The following is a 19,205-nucleotide window of genomic DNA, read 5'->3' as shown; positions in this document are numbered from 1 at the left end:
CTTCTCTCCTAGAGATGTAAAAGCAGGTGCATACTGTGTAGAACAAGGTCTCCCCCATCCGCAGCCAGAGTAGCAGGGTGGAAGGACCAGCCAGGGACCTCTGCTTTCCCTCCCCTGCCTGTCTTGGTTGGGGGCAGCTCCTATGGGCAACAGGTTCCATACGACTTCCCCCAGTCACAAGGGCTGCAGGGAGGTAAAAGCAGGGCAGGGGGGAGGGCAGAGCAAGTCCCAGGAAGCAGCAGGATTCCCCCAGCAGCTCACTCATTAAGAGTTGTCCATTTGAAGGGATTTATGTCATCAGAGACAATAGTTTGGAATCTTTTACTGATCATTGGAATTCTGTCAAATGAATTTCTTTATTAAGATTAAGATTAAAATTCCTATTTTAGAGTTTACTTTCATGTAATTTATTTCCTCTTATCCTCTGTATTTAAACCTATGGTTTTGTGTTGCATCAAAAATCTTCATAAAGAAATATAAACCGAGAAATTGCCTCCCCATATTTTGGCCTTTCCAAAAATGTCTTGTTTCTAAGTGTGTAAAACATCTCATGCATTCAGTTCACATATGACTTTTAAACATTGACATTGTTTTGTTTCAAAGTTATTAAAACTGGTCTTGTGAACGGAATAGTTAATTGGTGGCTGACCCAGCGATGAAATAGTAAATTTGTCTTCAATTAGTCTGCTCTGAAATGTTTAAATATTGTGGCTCTATGCTGAGATTTGCAAAGGCACCTAAGAGAGTAAAACACCAAATCCATATGAAAATCACAGCTCTAAGCCCCTGGTCATGTTATCATAGAGAAGGAGGATAGAGAAGGACTTGAGTAGTTGCAAGAGTCCCTGGGGACATTATATCAGAATCAGGAGAGACTGGAGCTGGAGAGGTACCCCACCGATGGACCTGCTCTTACTCCTGTAGGAGAATCTAGCATCATTCAGCTTGTATTGTCATATGTTCACTTTTTAAACTGAATAAAACAAATGTAAAACATATACAGGCCAAGATCACTGTGTAAGAGACAACTAATTTATGAGGGCAAATCTAGAACAAATCAAAGCTATAGCTAAAATTTCACCATCTAAGAGTGGAGATTCAGTTCTGATTCAGCCCCAGCAGCAGCCTAGAACCAAGACCTGTTCCTCCTGTGCTGAATCCCTCTGGAGACACAGCACAGAATCTAGTCCATGGTTTTGATTGGTGCTAATCCAGTTAAAATGAGGGACGCCTCTAGTGTATGTTGCCTGATAGCTTTCAGGCCCTGAGCCCTGGAATACCTGAAGAGACAGAGAATGTTTGTAAAAAGCAACAGAGGGTCCTGTGGCACCTTTAAGACTAACAGAAGTATTGGGAGCATAAGCTTTCGTGGGTAAGAACCTCACTTCTTCAGATGCAAGAAGAATGTTTGGTGAGCCTATGAGCGTGTGAGAGTTTCACACATTATTTCCAGGTTTTTGATCATTTCAAACTTGTGACAAGCCACTGATAGAATTAATAAGCAGTAACAACATAACCAGGTGGCCCTTAAATCTCAAAAATTGCTCTCCCATTTGAGATTTAAGCCTTTTGTAGAATATGCACCAGAGATGTCCCCAGTGGTGACTGATACCTTATTGAGGAGCCCAGTTGATCATGCAGATTCACTAGAGGCTCGGGATCACATGGAAGAACAACAAGGTGCAATTGTGAGTGGAATGGCTTCCTTTGAGATTTATAGCACTTTTCGTCTGGCCACAAGCAGCTTTACTTGTGGTGGTTTACTGCTTCCAGTCTTGGCTAGAAACTGGTGTTGGCAAGGAACATAGCCGAATCTTTTGGAACCTCAAACAAAGGTTTGGATCAAGCTCAGTCCTAAATGTGAGCAAGAGGTTCACTGGTGTTATTGTAACTAAACCAGTTGCCCACTATGAATACAATTATTTTATTTGTACTTCAAAACAGTTATGAAGAGATCCAGTTAGATGGAAACACACTGGGACAATTATTTCAACACAGATTAAATCATCATCCCCCTGCAATATTTAAAAAAAAAACTACTCTAGATATTCATTTAAGGGGCTCTTGAGCTTTAAAATCAAAATCCAAAGACTATGGTCCAAATTCTCTTCTTATTTACATCACTTCAAATCCCTAAAAGTTGCACAGCTGTGAGGCCAGAATATGATCATATAAGTCACACAAATCTTTTATCTTTTACTCAGAACCCTTTCTATGGCTGATAGATCAGAAGACCTGGTACAGCATTCAGTTACTATGGAAAAATATAAGATTTACACTATTGTAAAATCAGATTTCAGTATGAACAGTAGGAATAATTTGTATGTGTCCTTGTTAGACTTGGACTCACCTATAAGTCTCCTATCATAACAAGTTGAGAACTATAAGCAACTTCATGCTCCAGAATGCAATAATATTTCATTTACTTCATGCCAATACACTCTCATTAATGAACTGCCTTGTGCAACATATAGAATGAATCCCTATCTTGCTAATACTGTAGTTTTAATACTTCCTACCCAGAGCAGTGTCTGTATTTCTCACTGCAATATTCTTGTTCAAGACTCTTTATAAAATCCTAACTTTTTATTGCAGAGCTACTTGTTCAGGAAATGTGGTTTTGACAATCAAACACAAACAGAAAGAAATTAGAGGTTTTCACAGTATCCAAAATGATTTTAAAATATTTTGTAAAGAAAAGCACCTGAAATGCCATGCATACCCTCTGGCAAACCAATGGGGTGTTATTTCTTTCTTTCATTATTTGACTCATGATAACACTTCTGAGGATATGTCTTTTGTTAACATCCAATTATACAACCTAATAAAACACATTTCCAGTCTGACCCTGCTTCAGGCTAAATAATTTTTTCTCGTGTTATTTGGGCCTAGCCTACACACTAGCAAGCTACACAGCTGTAATTCACTACCCATGTAGCTCCACCAGTAGCATAAATGATGGAAGTTATTGTGCAGATAGTGTACACTCAGATTCTGTCTACATGATAGTTTCCACCAGTGAAGTTGCACCACTGGTGAATTACAGTTAAGAGGTTTGGTAGCACAGATTCAGCCTCAGTCATGTCAAATAAGAATCTAGGGTTATTAGAGCTTGGTTGTGGGTTTTTTTTTTTTTTTTTTTTCTTTTCTTGAGATTAAACTGAGAGTTTGGGAGAATCCTCTTGGCATGTACTATACATTCTCAGTAGCTTGCTCAGAGCTTGTAGGCATCTGTGATAGTGTGAAAGCCTAAGACTGACTCACCACTCTGGGCACTTGGTAAGTGTCCCCACATGGGCTAAATTTGGGAGATAATTGGCCAAGGATTGAATGATTAACCAAGTTGGCTCAGCTCCTCAGCTGAGGAGAGCTAAAAGAGACATAGGAAGAGAAAGAGAGGTAAACTGGAAGGAAAGGCTAGAGAAGCCCAGGATTTCAGGGAGATGAACTCTCTCCACCTGTGTCTAAGGAGCATGTAAGAACCTCAAGCTGTGGGGAGCATATTATGTCAGACTGTAAATAAAGCACTTGGTGTTGAACTTGCCAAGAGTTCTGTGTGAGGACTGTTTACAGTAAGGAATCCAGAGTGAAGGGAACCCGCCCTGTGACAGCATCTCATAAACTTTTACCTCAGATATGGGTTCTCGATGATAGTAAATAAGAGGTGGGAAAATACAGTTGAATAGTACAACTGCTGAAATGAAATTATTTTGCCATACCCTTTTAGAATACAAGAGCTGCTTTGTGTTAGTATAATACCCTGGGTACGTTTGTATAATGGAGTCTCCCTCAAGATTAGAGCCCCAGTGAGGTGAGGAGCCTGCTACTCACAGCTAAAGGAGTTACTCAAGTTGTAGGCGCTTGCCTTGAAAGTTTTAGGTTTGCTCCTCAGTGACAGCCAGGGGGTCTATGTGTGTAATGGCCACAGGTGATTACATGGCAAGCCTGTCAAAATACTTTTCATGGTGGGAGTTGTTTGCAAACTGATATCTAAAACAGTGAAAGAGGAACCTGAGCTGGGGACATGATATAGGAGGCTGTCCCCAGGAGCATGGAGAGCAGGCGCTCTCTAATTCACTGGAACAAGAATTTTCCATAATCAGCAGGAGCCTAATTTGGAATTCCAGAAGCAGTACCAGACCTCAGCTTTTAGAAATACTGCCACATCATGCTCTCATTCCAGTGGAGGTTCAGGGTTTGATTCAGCCCTGATTCCACAAGCATAGCTCATGGCTGTGGGGCCCCAGGATCAGAAAGTTTGCTTTGCAAGGGCAGTAATAGAGGCTGTTGTATTAATTTAGATGGAATATATGGGCCCAAAGAGTCAAAGGTGTTAACGTGACTCTTTCACTGTCCAACATTAAATAGTGATAAACAAGATTCAGGGTTTGGTATCAAGAGACCTCAGCCTGCTTAAGTACCATGGCAAACACACCATTAAAAATATTTGTAACCCCTTATTAAGGATACAGAAAAGAATGAAAACAGGTTAAAGCATTTGAAATGTGAAGGGTTAAGTAAGGCTTTTATTTTAAGGTCATCCCTTCTTCCCTTTTCCTCTAGCTGGAGAGTTGTTAAAAGGGACCCTCCTCCCCCATTTGACAGTCTTTTAGATAGTATTAGACATGGCAATAATGGTCCTTTTTGGAGAAAAGAGCTGGACCGAAGCTATTATTGTTAAAATCCAGTCCTGCTTCCACAAAACAAACACGTGCAAGAGGAGAGAGAAAAGAAGAGCAAAGATAGAAAATGTAGCTTCCATCTTTGGTGCTGACTCTCACTTGCAACATCACTGCTGGAGAAACACAGACACAGCACATGGCCTTATCAGCCACCCCAAGACCTGGCAAAGTGGTACCAGCATGGGGTGGTTGAGGGCATTGCTTTCAGTTGCCTCTCTAGTCAATTTAATACTGTACAGGCTTACAGCAGCGTTGCAAAATATTAAACAGAAGGTAAAAGGAGAGGGATAGGAAAGAGAAGAAACTAGGTGGGGAAGGAAAAGAACACACTGCAGGGAGGTGGGAGATGACAAAGTCTTACTGTGATGCTGACAGACCAGGTACCAGCTCATGCCAAGACCCCAAGGCTTCACTGAACTCTGACAAATCCTTAACTGGAAACCAGTCTGGCCCATCTTAGATATTAAAGTTGTAAGAATGTGCTTAGTGTTTAGACTTTATGAAATGCTTGTAGGATGCTGCATGTGTTAATCCTACTCCTAATATATATATCCCATGTTATAAGGTAATATTTGTGTTTGCTCTGTAACTATAAGAGTGTTAGCTATGAAACTGGACACTCCTACAGTCAAGTGTGAAATACTAGTTTACCACAAGAGGTGTCATCTCCTGCCCAACAAAAGAAGGCCCATAGACACCAGATGAACCATTGTGGAACATCACCAGACAAAAGACTGTGTTGATTGCTCCCCCACACCAGGAAGATGGTACGTACACAAACACTCATCCCATCACAGATTGAACACTGGGGGAAGGGAATAAAAATCTCTGTCAAGAAGGAATTGTTATCACTATGCTGCTTGGAATTTGGAGAGAGCAATATTTCTAAGCATAAGCAAGTGATCCCCAAGCTGTTTAGCTTGGGTTAGTCTAAAGGCCATATAGAGCGTGCATATTACAACAGGGTCTATTACCTTTCAAAACCTAAGACTGTAACTCATTTGTGTGTGTATGTTTACCTGCTTTAACCTTGTAAATAACATGTTTTTCTTTTTCTTAATAAAGCTTTAGTTAGTTTACTATAGGATTGGCTACAATCTTTGTCTGTGGTGAGAGATCTAAAGTACAATTGACCTGGAGTGACTGGTCTTTTGGGACTGGAAGTAGTAACATAAATATTGTTGTGATTTTTGGTGTAAGGGACCATCTATCACAAAGACAGGCTTGCCTGGGTGGCAAGATAGATCAAAGTGCCCAGAGCAATTGTCTGTGACTCCATGTTAAAGCTGTTCTAGTGTTTGAGGCATTCACAGTTGATACAGTAACTCCTCACTTAACGTTGTAGTTATGTTCCTGAAAAATATGACTTTAAGCAAAATGATGTTAAGGGAATCCAATTTCCCCATAAAAATTAATGTAAATGGTGGGGTTAGGTTCCAGGGAAATTTTTTTCACCAGACAAAAGACTATATTATATACACACACACACACACACACACACACACGCAGTATAAGTTTTAAACAAACAATTTAATACTGTACACAACATTGATGATTGTGAAGCTTGGTTGAGGTGGTGAAGTCAGAGGGTGGAAGAGGGTGATATATCTCCCAGGGAATGTCTTACTGCTAAATGATGAGCTAGAATAGCTGAGCCCTCAAGGGTTAGCACATTGTTGTTAATGTAGCCTCACACTCTACAAGGCAGCACAAATGGAGGGAGGGGAGACAGCATGGCAGACAGAGACACACACCCTGTGTGTGTGTGAGACAGAGAGAGAGAGATGCACATTGCCTCTTTAAGTATGCTGATCCCACTCTAAGTACATTGCCTTTTAAAGCAGATTAGCAAGTTGAGACAGCAGCTGCTTCCAGCAAGCTCCCTCCGTCCTGAGCTCTGTCATGTCCCGCCCCTGCTCTATGGAGATGGGGTAAGCGGGGGAAGGAGCAGGGGAGAGGGGGACACCCTGACATTAGCCCCCTTCTTCCCTACCCCCACCCCCGCACAGCAAGCAGGAGGCTCCCGGGAGTAGCTCCAAGGCAGAGGGCAGGAGCAGCACATGGCAGTGGGGGGAGGAACAGCTGAACTGATAGCCTGCTGGGTGGCTGCTGCACGGGGAACTTAGGGGAGCTGGGAGCTGATAGGGGGGCTGCTGGCACACCCTGGTTCCAAGCCCCCATCAGCTATCTCCAATGGGCTGCTCTTTCTGCAAGCAGTGGACAAAGCAGGCCACTGCCAAATGATATTATAAGGGAGCATTGCGCAACTTTAAACGAGCATGTTCTCTAATTGATCAGCAATGTAACAACGAAACGACGTTAACTGGGATGACTTTAAGTGAGGCGTTACTGTACTTGGTTGGTGAAATCTAATTATAGAACACACAACCAGTTTGGGGTTTGTGCCTTGCTTGTAGACAGTCCGCCCTGAGGTTGGCAGCCATATCCACGAGCCTCTCCAGACAGCTTGACACTCACATCTGTAGCCTTTATTTTGAATTGAATTGATTGATAGTTCTGTGGTGAATTACAGTGAGTCCTGCTCCTGTACTAACTACTGCTTTTTAGGTTTCAGAGTGGTAGCCGTGTTAGTCTGTAACAGACTAGATGGGTCACTACAAAAAGTAATTTTCCCTCTGCTCATGCTCACACCTTCTTGTCAACTGTTGGAAATGAGCAACGTCCACCTTGATTGCATTGGCCTCGTTAGCTCTACAAAAGTACTTTTCCCTCTCTTGATAGTCACCCCTTCTTGTCAACTGTTAAGAATAGGCCATTTCCACCTTAATTGAATTTGCCTCGTTAGCACTGACCCCCCACTTGGTAAGGCAACTCCCATCTTTTCATGTGCTGTAATATTTATACTGCTTATTGTATTTTTCACTCCATGCATCTGATGAAGTGGGTTTTAGCCCACAAAAGCTTATGCCCAAATAAATTTGTTAGTCTCTAAGGTGCCACAAGGACTCTTCATTGTTTTTACTGTTTTTTAGGATCAATAGAGTGGAAATCACCCTTAGATTTGGAGGCTCTAAGAACACATAAGGAATGAAGACAGTCACACATACAGTCACAAGTAAAAAGTCTTCTCTGTAATATAAGCTGTACTAAGCAGATGATTAAGGTTACAATCATCCATGCATATGCAAAATGTGAGAGAGCCCAGGCAATAGCTGCTACAATATTCATACTCACATTCCCAAAGATGTTATAGAGCCTGGTGGATCTCTCAACACATGTCATTGATAGAGGGGTGATTCCTGATAGGGTCTTCCCAATGAGGTCTTCCCTTGGGGTCATCCCACCCTATTCATACCAGGGAACCCTTTTTATTTTGTTCTGATCATGCTTAGCACCTTGTGCATATGCCTGAGGGTTTCAACCTCCTTTTCCTTATTTGTACTTCCACACCCCATAAATTTCAGTTTGCCCTGCTTTTCATAGGTTGTTCTCTTAGTTCCCCTTATTCTCATTAGCATTTATGTAAACATGTTTTCATGGTGACCTACAGTCAAAGCAGAACTTTCCATGATGTTACAATCAGGTACCTTGCGGCCTATTTTTCCAGAACATCACCTATTGGCACATTCTCTACAGTAATCCTGTGCCTTTACTGGCATAGAGTCATTCTTCGGTCAGCCACTCATGTCAAGTCTCCTTAAGTCTGAGGCCTAGTGTGGCTAAGGCCTGGTCTACACTACGGGTTTAGGTCGACTTTAGCAGCGTTAAACCGAATTAAGCCTGGACACGTCCACACAACGAGGCCCTTTCTTTCGAATTAAAGGGCCCTTTAAACCGGTTTCTTTACACCACCTCCGACGAGGGGATTAGCGATAAAACCGGCCTTTGCGGGTCGGAATTGGGGTAGTGTGGACGGAATTCGATGTTATTGGCCTCCGGGAGCTATCCCACAGTGCTTCATTGTGACCGCTCTGGACAGCGCTCTCAACTCAGATGCACTGACCAGGTAGACAGGAAAAGACCCGCGAAGGTTTGAATTTCATTTCCTGTTTGCCCAGCGTGGAGAGCACAGGTGACCACGCAGAGCTCATCAGCACAGGTAACCGTCATGGAGTCCTCCCAGGATCGCAAAAGAGCTCCAGCATGGACCGAACGGGAGGTACGAGATCTGCTCGCCATATGGGGAGATGAAGCAGTGATAGCTGAACTCCGTAGCAGTAAAAGAAATGGAAAAGTATTAGAAAAGATCTCCAAGGCCATGAAGGACCGAGGCCATAACAGGGACACACAGCAGTGCCGCGTGAAAATTAAGGAGCTAAGGCAAGCCTACCACAAAGCCAGAGAAGCAAACGGAAGGTCCGGGGCAGAGCCGCAAACTTGCCGCTACTACGCGGAGCTGCATGCGATCCTAGGGGGTGCAGCCACCACTACCCCAACCGTGTGCTATGACTCTCTCACTGGAGAAACACACAGGGAAGACGGTTCGGGGAACGAGGAAGATGACGATGGAGGTACTGTAGGTAGCTCACAGCAGCAAGGAAGCGGAGAAACCGGTTTCCCCAACAGCCAGGATATGTTTGTGACCCTGGACCTGGAACCAGTAACCCCCGAACTCACCCAAGACCCTCAGGGCACACAGGAGACCTCTGGTGAGTGTAACTTTGTAAATATTTGTAAACATTACAAAAAAAAAGCAAGCAAGTCTGTTAACGTGTATGGGGATGGGGCGGAAATCCTCCAGGGACATCTCCAGAAAGCTCTCCTGGTTGAAATGGGGTGATTTTATTAAGGGGGACATTCAGAGGCGCCCGTTCCTGCTCTTCTGACCAGAAATGTTCCCCGCTGTTAACCACGCGGTGGGGGGGAGGGGTGAAGTGATCATCCCAGGGAATCGTGTGTGTGTGTGGGGGGGGGGGTGGTTTACTTGTGTTTGTGCCACATGTTAACCGGGAAACCGCAGCCCCCTCCTTTTACATTGAAACCCCATTTTAAATGGACAACCCAATTCATCCTTGATATGGGAAATGCGCTGCTGTTTGCAACCTTTCCCGCATGTTAAGAAGGTTAAAAAAGCCAAAACACTGTGGCCTACGATGGCTGCCTGCAAGCCGAAATATGCGACCTTGTAATGAAAGAGTGTACCCATTGTTCCCTAAAATGTGTCCTTTTTAACCACCTCTCCCTTCTCCTCCACCAGCTGCAAATGTTTCTCCTTCGCAGAGGCTCGTGAACATTAGAAAGAGAAAACGTAAGACGAGGGACGAGATGTTCACGGAGCTGCAGATGTCCGCCCAGGCTGATAGAGCACAGCAGAATGCGTGGAGGCAGTCAATGACGGAGATGAGAAAAGCCCAATATGAACGAGAGGAGAGGTGGCGGGCTGAATCGCGGGAAGAACAGAGCAAGTGGCGGGCTGAAGACGATAGGTGGCGTCAGCTTGCAGACAGACGGCAAGAGGCAATGCTCCGTCTGCTGGAGCATCAAAGTGATATGCTCGAGCGTATGGTTGAGTTGCAGGAAAGGCAGCAGGAGCAGAGACCGCCGCTACAGCCCCTGTGTAACCAACAGCCCTCCTCCCCAAGTTCCATAGCCTCCTCACCCAGACGCCCAAGAACACGGTGGGGGGGCCTCCGTCCACCCAGTCACTCCACCCCAGATGATCGCCAAAGCATCAGAAGGCTGGCCTTCAATAAGAGTTAAAGTTTTAAAATGCAGTGTGTCCTTTTCCATCCCTCCTCCCCCACCCATCCCAGGCTACCTTGGCAATTATCCCCCTACCTCTGTAAGGAACTAATAAAGAATGCATGAATGTGAAAAAACAATGACTTTATTGCCTCTGCAAGGGGGAGGGGAGGGTGGGGTGGGGTGGTTGGTTTACAGGGAAGTAGAGTGAACCGGGTCGGGGGGGGGGGTTGGAGGGTTCATCAAGGAGAAACAAACAGAAGTTTCACACAGTAGCCTGGCCAGTCACAAAACTCGTTTTCAAAGCTTCTCTGATGCGCACCGCGCCCTGCTGTGCTCCTCTAACCGCCCTGGTGTCTGGCTGCGCGTAATCAGCGGCCAGGCGAGTTGCCTCAACCTCCCACCCCGCCATAAAGGTCTCCCCCTTACTCTCACAGATATTGTGGAGCGCACAGCAAGCAGCAATAACAATAGGGATATTCTTTTCGCTGAGGTCTGAGCGAGTCAGTAAGCTGCGCCAGCGCGCTTTTAAACGTCCAAATGCACATTCCACCACCATTCGGCACTTGCTCAGCCTGTAGTTGAACAGGTCCTGACTCCTGTCCAGGCTGCCTGTGTACGGCTTCATGAGCCATGGCATTAAGGGGTAGGCTGGGTCCCCAAGGATCACGATAGGCATTTCAACATCCCCAATGGTCACTTTCTGGTCCGGGAAGAAAGTCCCTTCCTCCAGCTTTCGAAACAGAGCAGAGTTCCTGAAGACGCGAGCATCATGTACCTTTCCCGGCCATCCCACGTTGATGTTGGTGAAACGTCCCTTGTGATCCACCAGGGCTTGCAGCAGCATTGAAAAGTACCCCTTGCGGTTTACGTAGTCGGTGGCTTGGTGCTCCGGTGACAAGATAGGGATATGGGTTCCGTCTATGGCCCCGCCACAGTTTGGGAATCCCATTTCAGCAAAACCATCCACTATTGACTGCACGTTGCCCAGAGTCACTACCCTTGCTATCACCAGGTCTTTCATTGCCCTGGCAAATTGGATCACAGCAGCCCCCACCGTAGATTTGCCCACTCCAAATTGATTCCCGACTGACCGGTAGCTGTCTGGCGTTGCAAGCTTCCACAGGGCTATCGCCACTCGCTTCTCAACTGTGAGGGCTGCTCTCATCTTGGTATTCTGGCGCTTCAGGGCAGGGGAAAGCAAGTCACAAAGTTCCATGAAAGTGGCCTTACGCATGCGAAAGTTTCGCAGCCACTGGGAATCGTCCCATACCTGCAGCACGATGCGATCCCACCAGTCTGTGCTTGTTTCCCGGGCCCAGAATCGGCGTTCCACGGTATCAACCTGCCCCAGTGACACCATGATTTCCACATTGCTGGGGCCTGTGCCTTGTGAGAGGTCTATGGCCATGTCAATTTCCTCATCACTCTCGTCGCCGTGCTGCAATCGCCTCCTCGCCTGGTCCGGGTTTCGCCTTGGCATGTTCTGGCTCTGCATATACTCCAGGACAATGCGCGTGGTGTTCATAGTGCTCATAATTGCCGCGGTGATCTGAGCGGGCTCCATGATCCCAGTGCTAGCTATGGCGCCTGGTCAGAAAAAAGGCGCGAAAGTAGTATCTGATGGACCAGGAGAAGGAGGGCGGGAGGGAGGGAGGGAGGGAGGGAGGGCCAAGTGACGACATGGCGTACAGGTACAGGAACAGGGAGAAACACAAACAACTGTCACACAGAATGGTCCCCCCAAAGATTAAACTGGAAACCCTGGGCTTAGCAGGCCGTTGATTTCACGGAGGAAGGGGAAGCAAATGAACACAGAATAAATCTATTTTTTACATCTTAAGGTGGCAGCCGACGCTGCAGCATGAGTGACAGCCATACCAGTATGATGATGATGGGTACCAATCATAATATACCATCATCTGCCAAAAGGCAAGGGGCTGCTGCTGTGTAGCAATGCAGCCCCATGTCTGCCAGCCCCACGTCCGCCAGCACCCAGCATCGCCCTCGGCCTCTTCTGGGTGCTTAGCAGACAATATTGGGCAATTGGCAGAAAATAGTACATTATGACTGGTAACCGTCATCATCGAGACAGTAGCATGTCTGCCCAGGTGGCCATGATTGACAGCCACTCCAGTACGACGACGACGGGTACCAGTCATAATATACCATCGCCTGGAAGGGGCTGGTGCAATGCAGCCCTACGGCTGCCAGCCCCACGGCTATCACTCATGCTACACCGTCTACTGCCAAAAGGCAGTTAGCAGCTGCTGCTGTGTAGCAATGCAGTCCCACGTCTGCCGGCACCCAGAGGACATATGGTGACGGTGAGCTCAGCTGTGCTGAGCGGGCTCCATGTTGTCTGCACAGGTAATCCAGGTAAAAAGGCGCGAATCTATTGTCTGCCGTTGCTGTGACGGGGGAGGGAGGGGCCTGACGACATGTACCCAGAACCGCCCGCGACACTGTTTTGCATCATCCGGGCATTGGGATCTCAACCCAGAATTCAAAGAAAAGGCGTGAACCGCTTCGCGGCTCGAGCTGTGGCGCAAACGTAGTATCTGACGGCCTAGGGGAAGGAGGGAGGGGGGCCGAGTGACGACATGGCGTACAGGCACAGGGAATTAAAATAAAGAACGGTGGCTGTGCATCAGGGAGAGACACAAACAACTGTCACAGACTGGTCCCCCCCAAAGATTAAACTGAAAACCCTGGGTTTAGCAGGCCGTTGATTTGACGGAGGGAGGGGGAAGCAAATGAATACAGAGAAAATCTATTTTTTACATCTTAAGACGACGGTGCAGCGTGACTGATAGCCCTCGGCATCTTTCTGGGTGCTTGGCAGCAAATACGGGGCGGTGTATGACGATGGTCTTCAGGCCTATTGCACGAGCTGCTGCTCAGGGAAGACTCTGCTAATGTGCGATGACCCGACTTGTAATAGGCCGGCTAACAGTCATAATACACCATTTACTGCCAAAAGGCAAGCCCCACGGCTGCCAGCACCCAGATCGCCGATGAAGGCTACCAGTCTACTGCACCGTCTACCGCCAAAAGGCAGTTAGCAGCTGCTGCTGTGTAGCAATGCAGTCCCACGTCTGCCGGCACCAAGAGGATATATGGTGACGGTGAGCTCAGCTGTGCTGAGCGGGCTCCATGTTGTCTGCACAGGTAACCCAGGTAACCCAGATAAAAAGGCGCGAATCTATTGTCTGCCGTTGCTGTGACGGGGGAGGGAGGGGCCTGACGACATGTACCCAGAACCGCCCGCGACACTGTTTTGCATCATCCGGGCATTGGGATCTCAACCCAGAATTCCAAGGGGCGGCGGAGACTGCGGGAACTGTGGGATAGCTGTGGGATAGCTACCCATAGTGCAATGCTCCGGAAGTCGACGCTAGCCTCGTACTGTGGACGCGGTCTGCCGACTAGAGCACCTAGAGCATTTTATTGTGTGGACATACACAATCGGCTGTATACAACCGATTTCAATAAAACCGGCTTCTATAAATTCGAACTAATTTCGTAGTGTAGACATACCCTAAGCTGAAATGTTACAGGCGTTAGCCTTTAAGCCTTGCATTAGAACCTTGCTTTACTTATATACCTAATAGGCACTCATCACTCCTAAATACTTGTCAGTGTCGTACATCTATAGTCCTATAACTTAAATCTATTCATCACACATTGATTACATATGGAATAACCCGCAAGAATAACACAATTAAATGATAAAATGAACTAACTGGCTACACATCCCAGGTGGTGTTCAGGATTTAGTCAGAACTGGTGGAGGTGGCAATGTCATCTGTGTTCTTCTCTTTCACGCAGTCTGGTCAGGCTATCTTTTGGGATTAGGATGACAACGGCCCAGCAATGTTTTTTGTTTGGACTAATTTAGTCTTTCTGTCTTCCTTTTGCACCTTTTCCCATCAATATTTGTTGTTATAGGTTATTGTGTCATTTTCTGAACTTTCATTTACTTTTCACAGTTGAGTCACAATTAGGGTAAAGTTGTAGGCCCAATGATCACAACAAGGCCCAATGTGCCCCTAGCTTCTCTGGGGCTTGAAGCTGGTCAGCACTGCCTGAGAAGTGGATGGCTCTAGCCAGGAAAGGGCATAGCTAGAGTGCCCAGGAGATACACTGAACTCGGCGCATCCACTTAGAAGTCACTACCATTGGGTCTCCTCTGGACCCTGGCTAGGGGAGGCAGTAGTGTAAAACAGACTTCCTTCCATTATGGGGAGACTCACCTTTAGCTGCAGCTCCCTTACTGGTGCAGAAGGTGAACATGAGAACGGCCATATTGGGTCAGATCAAAGGTCCATCTAGCCCAGTATCCTGTCTTCCAACAGTGGACACTGCCAGGTGCCCCCGAGGGAATGAACAGAACAGGTAATCATCAAGTAATCCATCCCCTGTCGCCCATTCCCAGTGCATTTTACTGTTGAGGTGAATCTCTATCTAACACCAGTTTCTTAAACATGGGCTTATTTTTCTGGCCGGGGTGTTCAGAGCTCATACCCTGCACTACTCACTAACTCCTCTCACTGCTAGGAGCATCCTGATGCCAGATCAATGCCCAGTCCCTCACAGGCATTTGTCTCAGCCACATTTTGTCTCCATCCCAATCACTTTAGTCTATTGAACTGACATGAGCAACAAATAGCCTGTTATGATGTGACACCAAGGCTATGAGTCAAGAGGATTTCTCCTTCTGCCCCAGGCACCTCATCTTCAGCTGATAGTGCTGGTTTCTCACTGCTGCTCTAGCACTGGTATCAGAATGGCTGGGAAGGAAGGGGGTTGGGGTGATGCGCTATGTTAGATGTCTGGATGAACTTTAAGCTTCCTACTGCCTCAGGCACTGAAGATAGCAACATGATGCTTTTATCTCCCTCCTACTTGTCCCTAGTGTAACTCAAACATAATTTAGGTGCCAGCTTTTCCCTTTCCCAGTGGTGCTTTTGGGAGCTGGTGCCAGGTCTTTGTTAACAAGTTTTGTTGCTTGCTATTTATCGTGTGTGATGAGGTCTCATCCTGCTGGGCCAACTTCCAATCTTTGCGGGGGAGGGAAGGAGATTGCCTGGTGTCACTTGGGGACCGCTGTATATATGACTCTATACTGACTTTGAGTCCTTCAATATATTATCGGTGATTGATGGGATTAGCAGGGCCCATTTAAGGAGACACAGATTTAGTGGTTCCTAAACGTCACCATGTAACATGTAGGGCCAGATTTTCAATCCTGGTCTCCCATTTGTGCAAAATTTTGCACCTGCAATTAATTATGAGTGCAGAATAGCTCCTGTAAAAAAGGATGCAAGGTTGAGGAGCCTTTAAAAATCAGGGCCCCAATGTTAATGGGACACTACAATGTAAAATAATATTCAGGAAAACCTTTGGTTCAAAACCTCTCTGAGCAAGTCAGAAATGTGAAGCTAAACTTGTATGGAGATCCTGCTTCTGGCAAAGGTAAAGTTCTAGGGCAGGCTCCTCATGAGGCAGTGCTGTTCACAGGCTGAAATTCCTGGATTGCAGGGGGAAATATGGAAGCAGGGTTTAGAGTCTCTATAGACTCCCCCCGCCCAGTGATTGTGACAAAATCTTGACAGAGAGCTGAAGGCAGGCATTCATGCTACCATTGAATCTGTTTCAGATTACACTGAAGAGAAGAGAGGATGAGAAGAAGCAGAAGTAAGGAGACAACAGAAGGTGAGAGATAGGGCAAGTACCAAAGGTCATTTTAGTTGCAATTTGCTACCGAGGTGCCTAAGAAATATGGCAGCTTTCCTCTTTTCTTCCTTTGGTCTTTATGCAGCTTTAATGTTTGTTCTTACCTTTTAGTCACGTGAATTGGGCTTCCCTATTGCTCCGAAGACTTTGTCCAGATTGGTTTATTGTCTCTGTCAAGGCTCCTTCCCCACTCTGAACTTTAGGGTACAGATGTGGGGGCCTGCATGAAAACTTCTAAGCTTAACTACCAGCTTAGATCTGGTCCGCTGCCACCACTCCCAAGTGCTAATTCCCTTCCCTGGGTAGCCTTGAGAGACTCTTCACCAATTCCCTGGTGAATACAGATCCAAACCCCTGGGATCTTAAAACAAGGAGAAATTAACCATCCCCCCTCCTTTCTCCCACCAACTCCTGGTAGATCAAGATCCAACCCCCTTGGATCTAAAAACAAGGAAAATCAATCAGGTTCTGAAAAAGAAGGCTTTTAATTAAAGAAAAAGGTAAAAATCATCTCTGTAAAATCAGGATGGAAAATAACTTTACAGGGTAATCAAACTTAAAGAGCCCAGAGGACCCCCCTCTAGCCTTAGTTTCAAAGTTACAGCAAACAGAGGTAAACACCCTAGCAAAAGGTACATTTTCGAGTTGAGAAAACAAAGATAAAACTAACACGCCTTGCCTGGCTGTACTTACAAGTTTGAAATATGAGAGACTTGTTCAGAAAGATTTGGAGAGCCTGGATTGATGTCTGGTCCCTCTTAGTCCCAAGAGCGAACTCTCCCCAAAACAAAGAGCAAAAACAAAAGCCTTCCCCCCACCAAGATTTGAAAGTATCTTGTCCCCTTATTGGTCCTTTGGCTCAGGTGTCAACCAGGTTACCTGAGCTTCTTAACCCTTTACAGGTAAAAGGATTTTGGTGTCTCTGGCCAGGAGGGATTATAGTATGGTACACAGGAGGGCTGTTATCCTTCCCTTTATAGTTATGACAGTCTCTTTAGTGAAGATGCTACTACGCTTCTCCCATGGGCATAGTTAATCCACCTCCCCGACAGGCAGTAGCTATGTCAGCAGGAGAAGCTCTTTACATGGGGGGTTAGGTCGGTATAACTACATTGCTCAGAGGTGTGAATTTTTCACACCCTTGAGTGATGTAGTTATACCAATATAGGTCTGTAGTGTAGACCTGGCCTTATTTTCTTTTCCTCCACCTCTTCTCCTCTGAATTCACATAAGCAGAGTTTTCTATGTCAAATGACAAAATGAATTATCTTCCTACATTTTCTTTTTGAGTAGCGAGAACACATGTCGATAATGCATGAATAGCTTTAGGCCACGTCTACACTACAGAGTTAAGTTGACTTAAGTTATGTCAATGATCATAAACCGCTGTAATTACATCACTTGTGCATTTTCACACAATACTCCTTGTGTCAGCGGAGCGTGTCCACAGTTGGTGCTCTAGCACTGACAGAGAGAGCAGTGCACCATGAGTAGCTATCCCACTGTGCAAATCATCACCTTCTCCCACTAGGAGTTCTGGGAATGGATTGCGGTGCATCAAGAAGGCCGGATCACCATCCCATAATGCAGTTTTATCCATCCCATAATTCCAAGGGCTTCTGACTACGTTTCATGTGTTTTTCAACTGCCTTTCTCATAGACAACTCATACCTCCCCATTCTGGGAGAATCACAATCTAAAGGGGAGGACATGTGACAGCCCCACATGTCTCCTCTGCCCAATGACCCCCCCGCCCTGCGCCCAGCCTGGGGCTGCCACGCTCTCCCTGCCCCACATTACCTGAGGGGGGAAGGGCGGACTTTGTCCTTCTCTCCCTGCACCTCCCACCTGGCACATTCAGCTGCTCTTCTTGGCAGCCGGGCAGGGAGTGGGACAGAACTGCTTCAGCCTGAGAGAGTCTGGCTGGGAGGCAACAGCAGCCCGCTCCCTGCCCGGGCCCTACTGCCGGTGACAGGGGCCAAGCATGGGGGGGAGGAGAAGCTTGCCTAGCTCCTGTTCCCAGCAACAGGGCCCAGGCGGGAGAGCAAATTTCTATTGCAACCACCCTGTGTATGTCACAAATAAAGAATCACTGTCTTTGTAAAAATAAATTTTTATTAAACAGCAATACACAGATTAACATTTATTACAAGGGATGTGCCAGTGAGCAGCACTCTCTGAAGTGAGGCTCTCACAGCTGTGTGTAAGTCCAGCTGTCATTATGGAAAATGTCCCTGGGGTGGAGTGTAAGGGATACTGCGATGGGCTGGGAACATGAGAGGAATTAGGGGTGGGGAGTTGGGGAGGGTAAAGATGGCAGTTCTGCATGGGCTGCAGGGGGAGTCGAGCATGCATGTATTCTGCCTGCAGCGCAATCAGGGACCTGAGCATCTCTGTTTGGTTCTCCATGAGCTTTATCAGCCACTCCTGACCCTCTATTGTCTGCTCCTGCTCCTGTCTCCTCTTCTGGCTATCCATTTCTAGTTTTTCTTGTATTGTCTCTATCCGTGCTCTGCACTTACTATGAGCCTGATCTGACGATTGCAGCACTTCGCAAAATGTCCTCCTTACTCCTCCTTGTTTGCCACCTTATCTGACAGAGGCACTCCACCGGTGTGTAGGAGCTGGCTCTCAAGGGCACATCTGCCAAAGCAAAAGAAACAATACACAGAGTCAGTATTGTGTGTGCACTGACAGTCTTGAATCATAAAATCTACATACACTTCTTTGTCACTTTCCCTTAGCAAGCACCCAGGGCCAGGGCACTAAACATGGTTTGGCCCGGCGGGGTGGGGGGATTCTGCAAAGGGTCTGGGTGGTTTCAGACAGGGATCAGTACAAGTGCTTTGGGACACTATTCTGAATACTGGCACCGTTTTTCACAGGTGGGGGTGATCAAAGCTGAAATCACACTTCTCAAGGTAACCGAAGATGCCAAGGTGCATCTCCTGCATGCATGCAGCTTCAGACCGGGTCTGTATGCTGCACACTATGTACCGCTTTGGTTCCTGCAGAAGTAATTGCTGATTGGTGCAGCAAAGTTTCCTACAATGGAGGAAGAAACAAAGCAGCTCTGCCAAGGAACCTTCGGCAGAGAATTGCACAGTATCTGCAGGAAAGTTTCCTAGAGATCTCTATGGA

This window comes from Malaclemys terrapin, chromosome 6 (genome assembly GCF_027887155.1).
Source record: "Malaclemys terrapin pileata isolate rMalTer1 chromosome 6, rMalTer1.hap1, whole genome shotgun sequence".
Classification (NCBI taxonomy): domain Eukaryota; kingdom Metazoa; phylum Chordata; order Testudines; family Emydidae; genus Malaclemys; species Malaclemys terrapin.
The sequence above is the reverse complement of the archived record's forward strand: the minus strand, read 5'-3'. Positions refer to the sequence as shown.